Source organism: Rhinopithecus bieti, unplaced genomic scaffold (genome assembly GCF_001698545.2).
Source record: "Rhinopithecus bieti isolate Rb0 unplaced genomic scaffold, ASM169854v2 scaffold_28016, whole genome shotgun sequence".
In the NCBI taxonomy this organism is placed as follows: domain Eukaryota; kingdom Metazoa; phylum Chordata; class Mammalia; order Primates; family Cercopithecidae; genus Rhinopithecus; species Rhinopithecus bieti.
The window spans coordinates 4,679,144-4,690,897 of NW_016813202.1; the positions used below are offsets into that span (position 1 = coordinate 4,679,144).

Below are 11,754 nucleotides of genomic sequence, written 5' to 3' on the forward strand. Positions count from 1 at the left end.
AAAAAAAAAAAAAAAAAAAAGGAAAGAAATGAAAAAAAAACCTTTCTAAGAAAAAAAAAGGAAGAAATATGGATAACTAACTCCTACCGATGAGGAAAATATACTCAGAAGTGAAAATGCGGGGCCAGATAACAGGGCAGAAGTACTTACTCCCTGAATTTCCTTATTATTTTTTTGATCAGGATCACTCCCAGCCCCAGGCAATTCAGATATACAAGGCTCTAGCCTATGTCACAGAAGTCAGAGAAAGGCAACCCTGAAGTGGGCCCCCAGGGACCTCACAGAATGGGAGAGACCAGAGTAGGCAGGCAGGCACACCCACTGGGGTCAGACGGGCAAAACTGGCCGAGAAGGAGGGCTCCAGGCAGCACAGAGTCATGGTGCCTCCGTGCTCATTTCCTATGTTTTTTTTTTTTTTTTTTTTTTTCATTAAGGAATCATCTAATAAAAACTCATTTGCCAGAGTCATCTCCTTTTGAAACCCACAGCCTCAGTCAATGTCTTTTCATCTACTAAAAATGAAAGGGATTAAACTAGACGCCTGCTAAGATCCTCTCCAGACGGTTTCCTTGTTAATCAAGTCCTGCTTTATGCAGAAGTTAGCAACCAGTTCTGTAACCTATAAGATACTACAGAAAAGTCTGATTCCAGGCTTAAAAATCAGTTTTTTGTTTTGGGGGGTTTATTCATGTATTTATTTAAAGATACAGTCTCATCTGTCACTCAGGCTGGAGTGCCATCATAGCTCACTGCTGCCTTGAACTCCCAGGCCTGAGCAATCTTCCTGCCTTAGCCTCTTGAGTAGTTAGGACTACAGGTGCACTCCACCATGCCCGGCTACTTTTTTTTTTTTTTTTTTTTCCTGTAGAAACAGGGTCTTGCTATGCCACCCAGGCCGGTCTGAAACTCTTGGCCTCAAGTGATCCTCCCACCTCAGCCTCCCAAAGTGCTGGAATTAAAGGCATTTGAGTCACCGGGTCCAGTCTGGTTTTTTTAGTTTTTTTGAGATGGAGTCTTGCTCTGTCGCCTAGGCTGGAGTGCAGTGGCACAATCTCGGCTCACTGCAAGCTCCGCCTCCCAGGTTCACGCCATTCTCCTGCCTCAGTCTCCCGAGTAGCTGGGACTACAGGCGCCCGCCACCACGCCCGGCTAATTTTATTTTTAGTAGAGATGAGGTTTCACTGTGTTAGCCAGGATGGTCTCAATCTCCTGACCTCGTGATCCACCTGCCTCGGCCTCCCAAAGTGCTGGTATTACAGGCGTGAGCCACCATGCCCAGCCCCAACCAGGTCCAGTCTTCAAAATAGTTTTTAACATCATTTTTCATGTCAGCATTTACTAGATCTACAAGTTAGACTCAGTATGTCCCTGCTTTTTAAATAACTATAAAGAACAACCCTCAGGGAAGAATGCCTTGGGTGAGTGCAATTATTTGAGCATAAGCAAAATGACTTCATTTAGAACAGTAAGAGCCTGGTGACAGTAACTCCATAATAGAAAACAAATGTGAGCCACAGCACCCTGAGCGTGACCGAAAACAAGTGTGACAACTCGCACCGCCGGACCTCAGGGCGGGGACCCAGAGAAAAGCACTGTCTTCCCTCCCACGAGGTTGCTTCCAGGACTTTCCTTGAAGCACCCAGGGAGTTCTGTTCTTGAAAAAAAGATGGTGTTGGCACTTCCTTGGCTACCCTGGTACAAAGTTCACAGAGATGCTAATCTGATCCACCCTGGAACATTTCCTCCCTCAATAAAATTCTCTCTCCAAAGACAAAGCAAACAGTGATGCTGACTGCAAGAAAACCAAGATGCCAGCCATGGTCAAGGGCAGGGATAAGAGAGTGTGCGTCAGAAAGAACGCTCTGAAAGAACGTTCTGTCAGGGCCAGCACCTGACACACCCGTGGTGTCGCCGATGCCTGAAGCAGCCCTGGCAAGTCCCTGAGCTCCCTGCAGCTTGCTCCTTCCCTCTCCCAGAGTCAAAGCACCAATATAATGTTGAGAGGAACAAATGAATAAAGTATGGGAAAGGAAAGGATTGTTTAAACTGGAAAACCCAATTTTTTTTTTTTTTTTTTTGAGACAGGGTCTTGCTCTGTTGCCCAGGCTGAAGTGCAGCAGTATAATCCCAGTTCACTGCAGTCTCAACTTTCCAGGTCCTGTCCCATCTCAGCCTCCTGGGTAGCTGGGACCACAGGAGCACTAACAGGCCCCGCTAATTTTTTAAATTTGTTTGTAGAAATGGGGTCTCGCTATGTTGTCCAGGCTGGTCTTGAACTCCCGGCCTGAAGCAACCCTCCCACCTCACCTCCCAAAGTACTGGGATTATAGGAGCAAGCCACTGTGTCCAGCTATTCTCCATTTTTTAAAACGTATGCCACATTTCGATTTATGAAAATATCACAAATTGCTTTAATGATGTTTAACATTTCAAAAGGATGTTTTTTCCATTTTCCAAATCTAACCTATTAAGTAAGTTTTTCAAACTACACACATACTCCCTCCCAAGATGTGGCAGTGCCCCTGCCCACCAGGTAAGCTCCTGCTCTGCTGGAACCCTTGCCCCCCACGATGCCCAGGTAAGGTGGTCTCCTGACCCTCTCCTGCTACAATGTGGCACTTTCCTTCTTTTCTGGTTTCCTGCTCCCCATTTCACTCAAGACCATGGGACAGACCTTACTGGCTACGTAAAAACCTTGCACTTAAGCTATCAAAAACAGAGCCAACAAACTACTGGAGCAGCCCAGAGTCCAAACTCGGATCTGCAAAGCCGTGAGTGTTATTAAAAGGCCATCTGTACAAAGGTCTGACGAGTTTTTCATGAAAGGCAACCCTGAAGTGGGCCCCCTGGGACCCGCCCCATGCTCTCAGGAGGACCCCCACCCTGGCTGCCTCAAAGCAAGGCAATCAGGAAGTCCTCTTCCAGTAACCAGAGGAGACAGTCCACCTCATGCCTCAATTAATCTACAGGAAAAGGAGTCCAATTATTGCATAATCAATGCAATTCTTAGAATGATCTAGGCAGATAATTCAAAGTCCTGCAGTTCTTGCCTGTATTTTCTTTTTGCTTCCTGAAAACTGGGCAAGAACAATGCACTCAATGCACAGGGCCATGGTAAAGAATAAAATGTGTGGCCTGCGTGGTGGCTCATGCCTGTAATCCCAGCACTTTGGAAGGGCAGGGCAGGTGGATCACTTGAGGTCAGAAGTCCGCGACCAGTCTGACGAACATGATAAAACCCTGTCTCTAATAAAAATATAAAAATTAGCCAGGTGTGGTGGCAGGTGCCTATAATCCCAGCTACTCAGGAGGCTGAGGCAGGAGAATCGCTCAAGCCCAGGAGGCGGAGGTTGCAGTTAACCAGTATCACACCATTGCACTCCAGCCTGGGCAAGAGAGACTCTATCTCAAAAAAAAAAAAAAAATTTATGTGTGAATAATGCAGTTGGTAACCTTGGGAACTACCTACCAAAAAGAACACAAGACATCGACATCTCACATAGGAACATGATAGGTAACTTTCAGCCTCCAACAGCCTGGACTTTTCAAGCACAGGACAGAGCCATGACTAAGACCATCAGACACACAGAAATGGCAACGAAGTCTCCTTGTTCATCCAGGGACCCAGAGGGCTCTGCAAAAGACAGGCATCCATTCAGCCAAACACCGGCCCTCCTCCAGGCTGGGCACCCGGGCCCTCCCAGCACTCCTGCTCCCCATGACCTGACTAGGAATTAGTTCCTAGGATTCTGCTCTACTGGTTCCACACAACACGTCCTTGTCGTCCTTGTTTCTACTTACCCCAATCATTTGAGAGAGCTGACTTCTAAAAGAAAGTCGACTTACAATGGAATATTATTCAGCCGTAAAAAGGAAGGACTTTCTGACACCTGCTGCAACAGGTGGGACCCGTGAAGGCAGGATGCTGATCGTAATGAGCGGTCACCAAAGGACCAACACTGCTCGAGCCCACTAACAGGAGGTGCCCGAGTAGGCAAATTCCTACAGACAGAATGTGGATCCCACGTGGGTCGGCTGGGACTTGGGGAGAGCAGAGTGAGGAGTGAGTGTTGAACGGGTAGAGTTTCAGTTTGGGAAAATGAAAAAAGTTCTGGAGACGGATGGTGGTGACGGTTGTACCATACCGCGAATGTCCTTCATGCCACCAAACTGTATGCTTAAAAATGGTTAAGATGGTCGATTTCGTTATATATATTTTACAACAACACAAACATTTGTTTTTTAAAGAAATTAAGAAACATCCCTGGTTTTCAGATTCTTCCGTTACATGTTGGTGGTGAGCAGGCCCATGCCTTGCCTGGAATATCCCTGGCCTGGCTCGGCAGAAAGCGCCCAAGGAGTCTCATCTGTAACTGTGTGCCTTACACCTTCACTCTCTTTATATACAGAAGCCTTAACTGCTGAGACTCCTCTCCTTCTCTCCCATACTTCCCCGGTTATTCACCCACTCAAGGTTTACTGAGCACTGATGACATGTCAAGCTCTGTCCTAGGCATCAGAAGGTCACAAGTATGACTCTCAGAGAACCTTTACTTCCATGAAGGAAAAGGCAGACAAAAATCAAGTCAGAGGAGAGCTGGTGATCAGTGCCGGGATGGAGGACACAAGTGACAGGGAGTCAGGGGAGGTGACGTCTCAGCTCTCATCCGAATCACACTGCCCACAACCTCCCAAACAACTCACAACCACTCCCTCCTAGGATGTCTCCACACACTGAAGCCGGTAATCTTTATAAAGCCTTGGGATTCCCTGGTCCATGTTAAGTTAAAAATAAGAGCAATTCATCTCTCCTTCCAACCACAGTCAGCCACAGGTATCTTCTGCCAAATAATAATGTAGTCCACCCATGAAGGTATCTGCCTCTCTCTGCTTAGAAAAAAAGGAAAAAAAACTTGTCCCCAAAGGCCCTATGTCTCCCCATCCTGCTGTGCAAGCAGCCAAACTCAAGTGAAGATATAAATCATTGGTGCAGGCCACTCTTCCTGTTCCCAACCGTGTCCTGGGGCCACCCAGGCCCTTCCTACAGTTTTTGTTTGTGCTTTATCTGAGACTTGTAGCCCTGGGCAGGGGCCTATGTTCAATGCTCAAGACACAATAAAATATTAACTATGGTGAGTCAATAACACAGTGCAAGATGCCCAAGGAACTCCCAGAAGAGGCCTAGGATCTAAATTGATACCCCAGGTCCATGACAGAAATACACTCAACAATTCTCTCTTCCTTAACCCCAGAAAAGTGCACTGAAAGAACAAATTCTTACTCAGGAGATGTTCTGTGGGCAAGATGGCAGCAGAAAGTGATGCATCTGCAGACCTGGCCCGGGTCAGGCCTGAGGCAGAAATTGTGCCGGGTGGGAACTAAAGGAAACTGATCTCAGCTCAACAGAAAGAGGTTCTAGGAGTTAACCTGCTCAGGACTCCTGCACTGCTGGAAGGGGAGGACCCAGGAAAGCTGGCGCAAACATCATGGCAGGCAATCTGGCAATAAACACAGAACACATTAGGAACAGACATCTTGCCAGGCACGGTGGCTCACACCTGTAATCCCAGCACTTTGGGAGGCAGACGTGGCAGGATCACCTGAGGTCAGAAGTTCAAGGCCAGCCTAGCCAACATGGTGAAAACCCGTCTCCACTAAAAATTTAAAAATTTGCCAGGCATGGTGGTGCATGCGCCTGTAATCCTAGCTACTCAGGAGGCTGAGGCAGGAGAATCGCTTAAACCCTGGAAGTGGAGGTCACAGTGAGCCGAGATCGCATGACTGCACCCCAGCCTGGGTGACAAAGTGAGACTCTGTCTTAAAAACAAAGAAACACACATCCCTTCCGCGCAGCCACTCCTCAGGATGTGCTCTGCAAGGGTGCTTTCCTCTCAGGCCTCCCTAGCCCTCTGCCCACCTGCACCTGTCATTCATGTTGCTATCTGCCTTCCCCCAGGTCCTGAAAAGCTAGGTGCAGGGAGACTGCCCCTCACACGCTCGGTGCAGAATCCCCGACATCAAGCATGTGTCTGGTACACGGCAGGCAACAAACATTTCAAATAAATGGACTTTAGGGATTGTGAAGTGTCCTGAAAAAAGTTGACGTGAATGGGTATTCACTATTAAACTATAATAGTTTAAACACTTTTAAACTATTAAAAAATCAGGGCCAATTAAGTATCCAATAAAGGACTGGATGAGTAAATTGAGCTACAGCCAGATTTGAATGCTGTGTAGCCATTAAGAATGTGGTATGGCTGTGGTTACAAAGGGCATGGATTCAGGAACAGAGCAGAAATGTGGGCAACTCCCCACCCTGACAACTCCCCAGAAGCCAACCTAGCCGGGAGAAAAAAAATACTCATATCAAAAGCTCCACATCTGCAAGAAATGTGAAAAAGAGGACCCTACTCCCTCACCCACCATGTCTTGTCTAGTGAGATGTCAGTCCTCCTTGCCCTGCTCCCGTAACACGAGTTAAAGTCACACTACGTTAGTGCCAATAAAACGTCTGGGATAACAATGCCCAAGCATGAGCAAGACGAGGAGAAACAGCACTGCAAACAAGCAAACACTCAACTGCAAAAGAAAATGAACAGATGAGAAGAGAAGGTTCCAAAGAAGAGATTCTATGCAAGATGAGAATGGAACACTCAAGGAAGAAAAGAAAATTCTCATGAGTGCTTCATGCTCCCAAACAACTGAAGAACACGGGTTCAATAAAACCAGCACTCACAGATGAGCTAATGGATAACAGGTTAAAAGGATGTTGGGAACCTAACAAAATGAAATGAGGATCAAAACAACTTGACAATAGGCCGGGCGTGGTGGCTCACGCCTGTAATCCCAGCACTTTTGAAGGCCGAGGCAGGCGGATCACAAGGTCAGGAGATCCAGACCATCCTGGCTAACACAGTGAAATCCTGTCTCTACTAAAAATACAAAAAATCAGCTGGGTGTGGTGGCACATGCTTATAATCCCAGCTACTTGGGAGACTGAGGCAGGAGAATCACTTGAACCCAGGAGGTGGAGGTTGTAGTGAGCTGAGATGACAGCATTGCACTCTAGCCTGGGCAACAAGAGCGAGACTCTGTCTCAAAAAAAAAAAAAAGATTCCAGATTGGGAAATCCATACCTGAGTAAAAGCATTAAATCAATATGTAAGTGGGAACTGAGCTAAACAATCAAGTTTACATGACAGAATGGAAAGTACAATGTAAAACTAGTAATAAAACTTCTTTAAATTAGAGATTGGGAAAGCAGGGAGGATAAGAAGAATGCTGGCACCCTTGACTCAGAGGGTGGGGAGCCAGTGAACACTATCAGACTTAAAACATTGTTTTTCAGAAGCCACAATTCTAACCTTTTAATGCTTTCAAAATCTCTTCCCTTAACCTTACTTGAACCTTTTAGAAAATAATCTCTCTTGTACTAAAGAAACATGTATTTGAAGTTTAACGTATCTTTGGTTTCATTTCCATTTATTTCCTTTTATTGAAATCAAGTAAATGTAATACTTTTGTTATAAAAACACTGACACACGAGTTGCATTTTTATAAAAGTCCTTCTGTCCATCTTCTCAACTAACCCTGTGTGTCTAAATGTCTTAGAAAGTTATCTGGACTGATGTTCACCTCATGAAACTAGAGGTTACTTTGGGTGGCTGGGATTTGAGGAGATAGATACCTTCTTTGTATTTTTCAGTTAGCTGATTTCTTTGACACATTCTTTTTTTTTTTTTTTTCTTTTGAGACAGACTCTTACTCTGTTGCCCAGGCTGGAGTGCACTGGCATCATCTCGGCTCACTGCAACCTCCGCCTCCTGGGTTCAAGCAATTCTCCTGCCTCGGCCTCCCAAGTAGCTGGGATTATAGGTGCCCATCAACATGCCCGGCTAATTTTTGTATTTTTAGTAGAGATGGGGTTTCACCATCTTGGCCAGGCTGGTCTTGAACTCCTGACCTCATGATCCACCCGCCTGGGCCTCCCAAAGTGTTGGGATTACAGGCGTGAGCCACCGCGCCCAGCCTCTTTTTTTAAGAAACGGGCTCTCCCTCTATCACCCAGGCTGGAGTGCAGTGGCACCATCATAGCTCACTGCAGCCTCGAACTCCTGGGTTCAAGCAATCCTCAGCCTTCCTAGTAATTGAGACTACAGGTACGCACCACCAGGCCCAGCTAATTTTTAAATTTTTTGCAGAGATGCATGTCTCACTTTGTCGCCCAGGCTGGTCTTGAACTCCTGGCTTCCAGCAATCCTCCCTCCTTGGCCTCCAAAAGTGCTGTGATTACAGGCATGAGCCACCATTCCCAGCCTGATTTCTTTCTACAGAGCATGCATCATCTGTCATTTTATGCAAATATAGAATGATCCGTCTTAATTAAAAAACAAAACGAACTGGGGAAAAAAAAAAAACATGCCAAGATGTTAACAGTAATTATTAGTATTAGATCCATGGGATATGAATGTAAATTCTCTTCACACTTTCTTGTACTTTCGAGGAAAAAGAATTCCAATGTTGGCTCGGCGTGGTGGCTTATGCCTGTAATCCCAGCAACTCTGGAAGGCCAAGGCAGGCTGATCACTGAAGGCCAGAAGTTCAAGACCACCATCCTGGCCAACATAGTGAAACTCCATCTCAATAAAATAAAATTTAATTTTTTTTTTAAATTTAAATGTTGCTAGAGAACACGTAGAGGTGATTTTGAAAGTTGAAGTAACTAATAAGGTGCTATAAGATACAAAACTAAAAAACCACCATGTATGTATGCAGAAAGAAGAAGAGTTGTGGATAAAGGGTTGCAGGTGATAATTTTTTCCTTCTTTCTTATCTACTTTTCACTTTTTCATTTCTGGAAGATGAGCATTTATTACTTGGGTTTTGTTTTGTTTTTTTAAAAAAAGACATTTTGGTTTTGTTTTTAATAAAAGGGTCTTCTCAAGTGATGACTCCTGGCCCAAGAGGAACCTAAGTGGCTAGATAGAGCACCAGGTAATGCCTGTGATAGGAACAGAAACCCCAGAGGGAGAAGATGGCAGGTGGTTTCCACCTTCTCTCAGCCCCAAGCTGTCCAGTGACTCATTCTCTCGGTGCAAAGGTGGAACATGCAGTCAAGACTGCCCTAGGTCAGACACAAAGCCTCAGAATTGCCCACACCATCACAATAGAAGACTGCCCTGAGTCCCAGACATAGCTCCTCAGAATGTGCCCCACAGCCAGTCATAAATAGGAGAAGAAACTGGCCCTAAGTCAGACACAGCCTCAGAATCGTGCCCACACCATCACAATATGTGTATGCATTCAGGAGCACATTTGTTAAGTCAGAAACAAGATTAAGAAGAAAATGGCTCGATTTGTTATCAACAATATACGAGCACCAAGAAACACACCAATCGAAAGCCTGGCATGCCGAAGCTATGCTGCCCAAGATTACAGCCTTTATGTGCTTTTGATGGTTAAAAAAAAAAAAAAAAAAAAAGATGGGAGGGCAAAGCAAAGGTTGAGAGGGAGGGGCGGAAAGGAGAGGGGAGGAGAAGAAGGGGAGAGGAAGGAAGAGGAGGGCAAGAGAGAGGAGGGAAGGGGAAGGAAGGGGAGTAGAGGGGAGGGAGGGGAGGGGAGTTAAGTTCCTGAAAGCAGATGAGGGAGTTATCCAAAGGGGTTACCTTCAAGCTTCACCGACATGCAGATACTCAGCATGCTTACACCTTAAGGTTTGGAACATTCCAACTGGAACAAAACTCACCAGTGGCTATGGCCCAGTAAACGTCTGATCCATTCAGTAACTCACCACATGCTATGGGAGAGTAAACCTGGGAGCCGGGAACTTGAAGCAGAATTCGAAATGGAGCGACCCGGGCATTGGAATCCAACACTGCATCCAGAGCGCCGACCAGGCGACCTTCAAAAGAGAAGAGAAGAAAGTGCACCTGTGAGCACGGGGCTGGCCAGCTCCTCGTGTGTGAGGCATGTGGTCGCTGTCTGGACTCCACACTGGGGTGGCAGAGACAGTTTCACGTCCAGTTCTTCGACTGGCCTCACAAAGCCTGAGCTCCATGGAGCCAAGGGCTCTGTCTGCATCTGCAGCAGGACCTACCCCTGACAGGCACTCAGCACTCCTTTGCTGAATCAATGAAGAAGTGATCGAAGGGCCCCAAAGCAGTCACCCAGCCTAGCGAAGGCGCTATGACCCAGCACATAAATAAGCAGGGGCTCTGGACTCAGACTGCCTGATGCAAACCCTGGCTCCACCACTTTCCATCTGTGGGGTCTTAGCAAATCGCTTAACTTGTCTGTGCCCTGGATTCCTTATTGGTGAAATAAAATAAGCACAGTCTACCTACTTCGTAAGGTAATTGGGATAATTAAATGAGTTAAAGTATCCAATAGTCAAAGTGCTTAAACTATTACAAGCCCATAAAAAGTACTCTATGTCACCCATTATTATTGTTTTATCATCATCATTCTCCTCTCCAATATGGCAGAATAATCCCTGCCTGCTCCAGGGTACTGTGAGATGTAAATAAGAAAACCGGTTGGGAATGGTGGCTCACACCTGTAATCCCAGCACTTTGGGAGGCCAAGGCAAGAGGATCACCTGAGGTCAGGAGTTCTAGACCAGCCTGGCCAACGTGGTGAAATCCCATCTCTACCAAAAATACAAAAAATTAGATGGGCGTGGTGGCAGGCACTTGTAATCCCAGCTACTAAGGAGGCTGAGGCAAGAGAATTGCTTGATCCTAGGAGGTGGAGGTTGCAGCAAGCTGAGATCGCACCATTGCACTCCAGCCTGGGCAACAACAGCGAAACTCCAACTCAAAAAAAAAAAAGAAAAGAAAAGAAAACGTATCAAAGTCTTTTATAGACCATGAAGCATGAAATGTGAGTGCAGGATTACCATTTTGCTGTAATGAGTGGCATCAGAAATCAATGTCAGGCAAAAAACAACAACAACAACAAAACAAACAAAAAAGGCATCCCAAGCTGGGTGCAGTGGCTCATGGCTGTAATCCCAGCACTTTGAGAGGCCGAGGCAGATGGATCACTGTAGCCCAGGAGCTTGAGACCAGCCTGGGCAATACAGTGAGATCTCATCTCTACAAAAAATTAAAGAATTAGCTGGGCATGGTGGAGAGTGCCCGTATTCCCAGCTACTCAGGAGGCTGAGGTGGGAGGATGGCTTCAGCTCAGGGAGTTCAAGGCTGCAGTGAGCAGTGATGATGCCAATGTGCCCTACCCTGGGATAGAGCAGGACCTCGGTTTCCCAAAAAAAAAAAAAAAAAAAAAAAAAAAAAAAAAGGCATCCTGATCCTTAATTGCCTGGGAATCTAGATGGCTAAGATGGCTGAGATTAGGTCCTCAATTTACTTTACACATTACCCCTAACTAAAAGGCCCTGAATAAGGGCCACAGCTGCATGAACAATTACTATGTCTATTTTTATATAGTTTAACAACCTCAAGTGTAAAGAAAAACTGAATCACTGGGGGCAAGTTACTTACCTAACACCCTGTCATGTATTTAGTACAAACACAGCATCCTCCTATATAAGCACAGTACAACCATCAAATTCAGAACATTAATATTGATATGGCCCCACCATCTAATCATAAGACCCATTCAAATGTTGCCAAATGTCCCAATAACATCCTTTTGCTACAATGGATTCAGTTCAGAATCACATTCAGTTGTCAAGTCTCTTTGGACTACGTGGGTCTGGAGAAGTCTTTCTTTTTTTTTTTTTTTTTTTTTTTT

At 45.7% G+C, this 11,754-nt stretch overlaps 1 protein-coding gene across 3 annotated transcripts in view; it reads right to left on the minus strand.

Moving 5' to 3' along the window:
* Positions 1-11,754, minus strand: part of TBC1D8 (TBC1 domain family member 8) — a 94,033-nt gene that overhangs the window by 67,110 nt on the left and 15,169 nt on the right. The window contains exon 2 of one of the 3 annotated variants that reach the window (XM_017847782.1): positions 9,791-9,901. The gene's annotated coding sequence lies outside the window, so the exon portion shown is untranslated. Of the gene's footprint in view, positions 1-9,745; positions 9,902-11,754 lie in introns of those variants that run through there. The other 2 variants (XM_017847781.1, XM_017847783.1) reach the window with 2 other exon arrangements.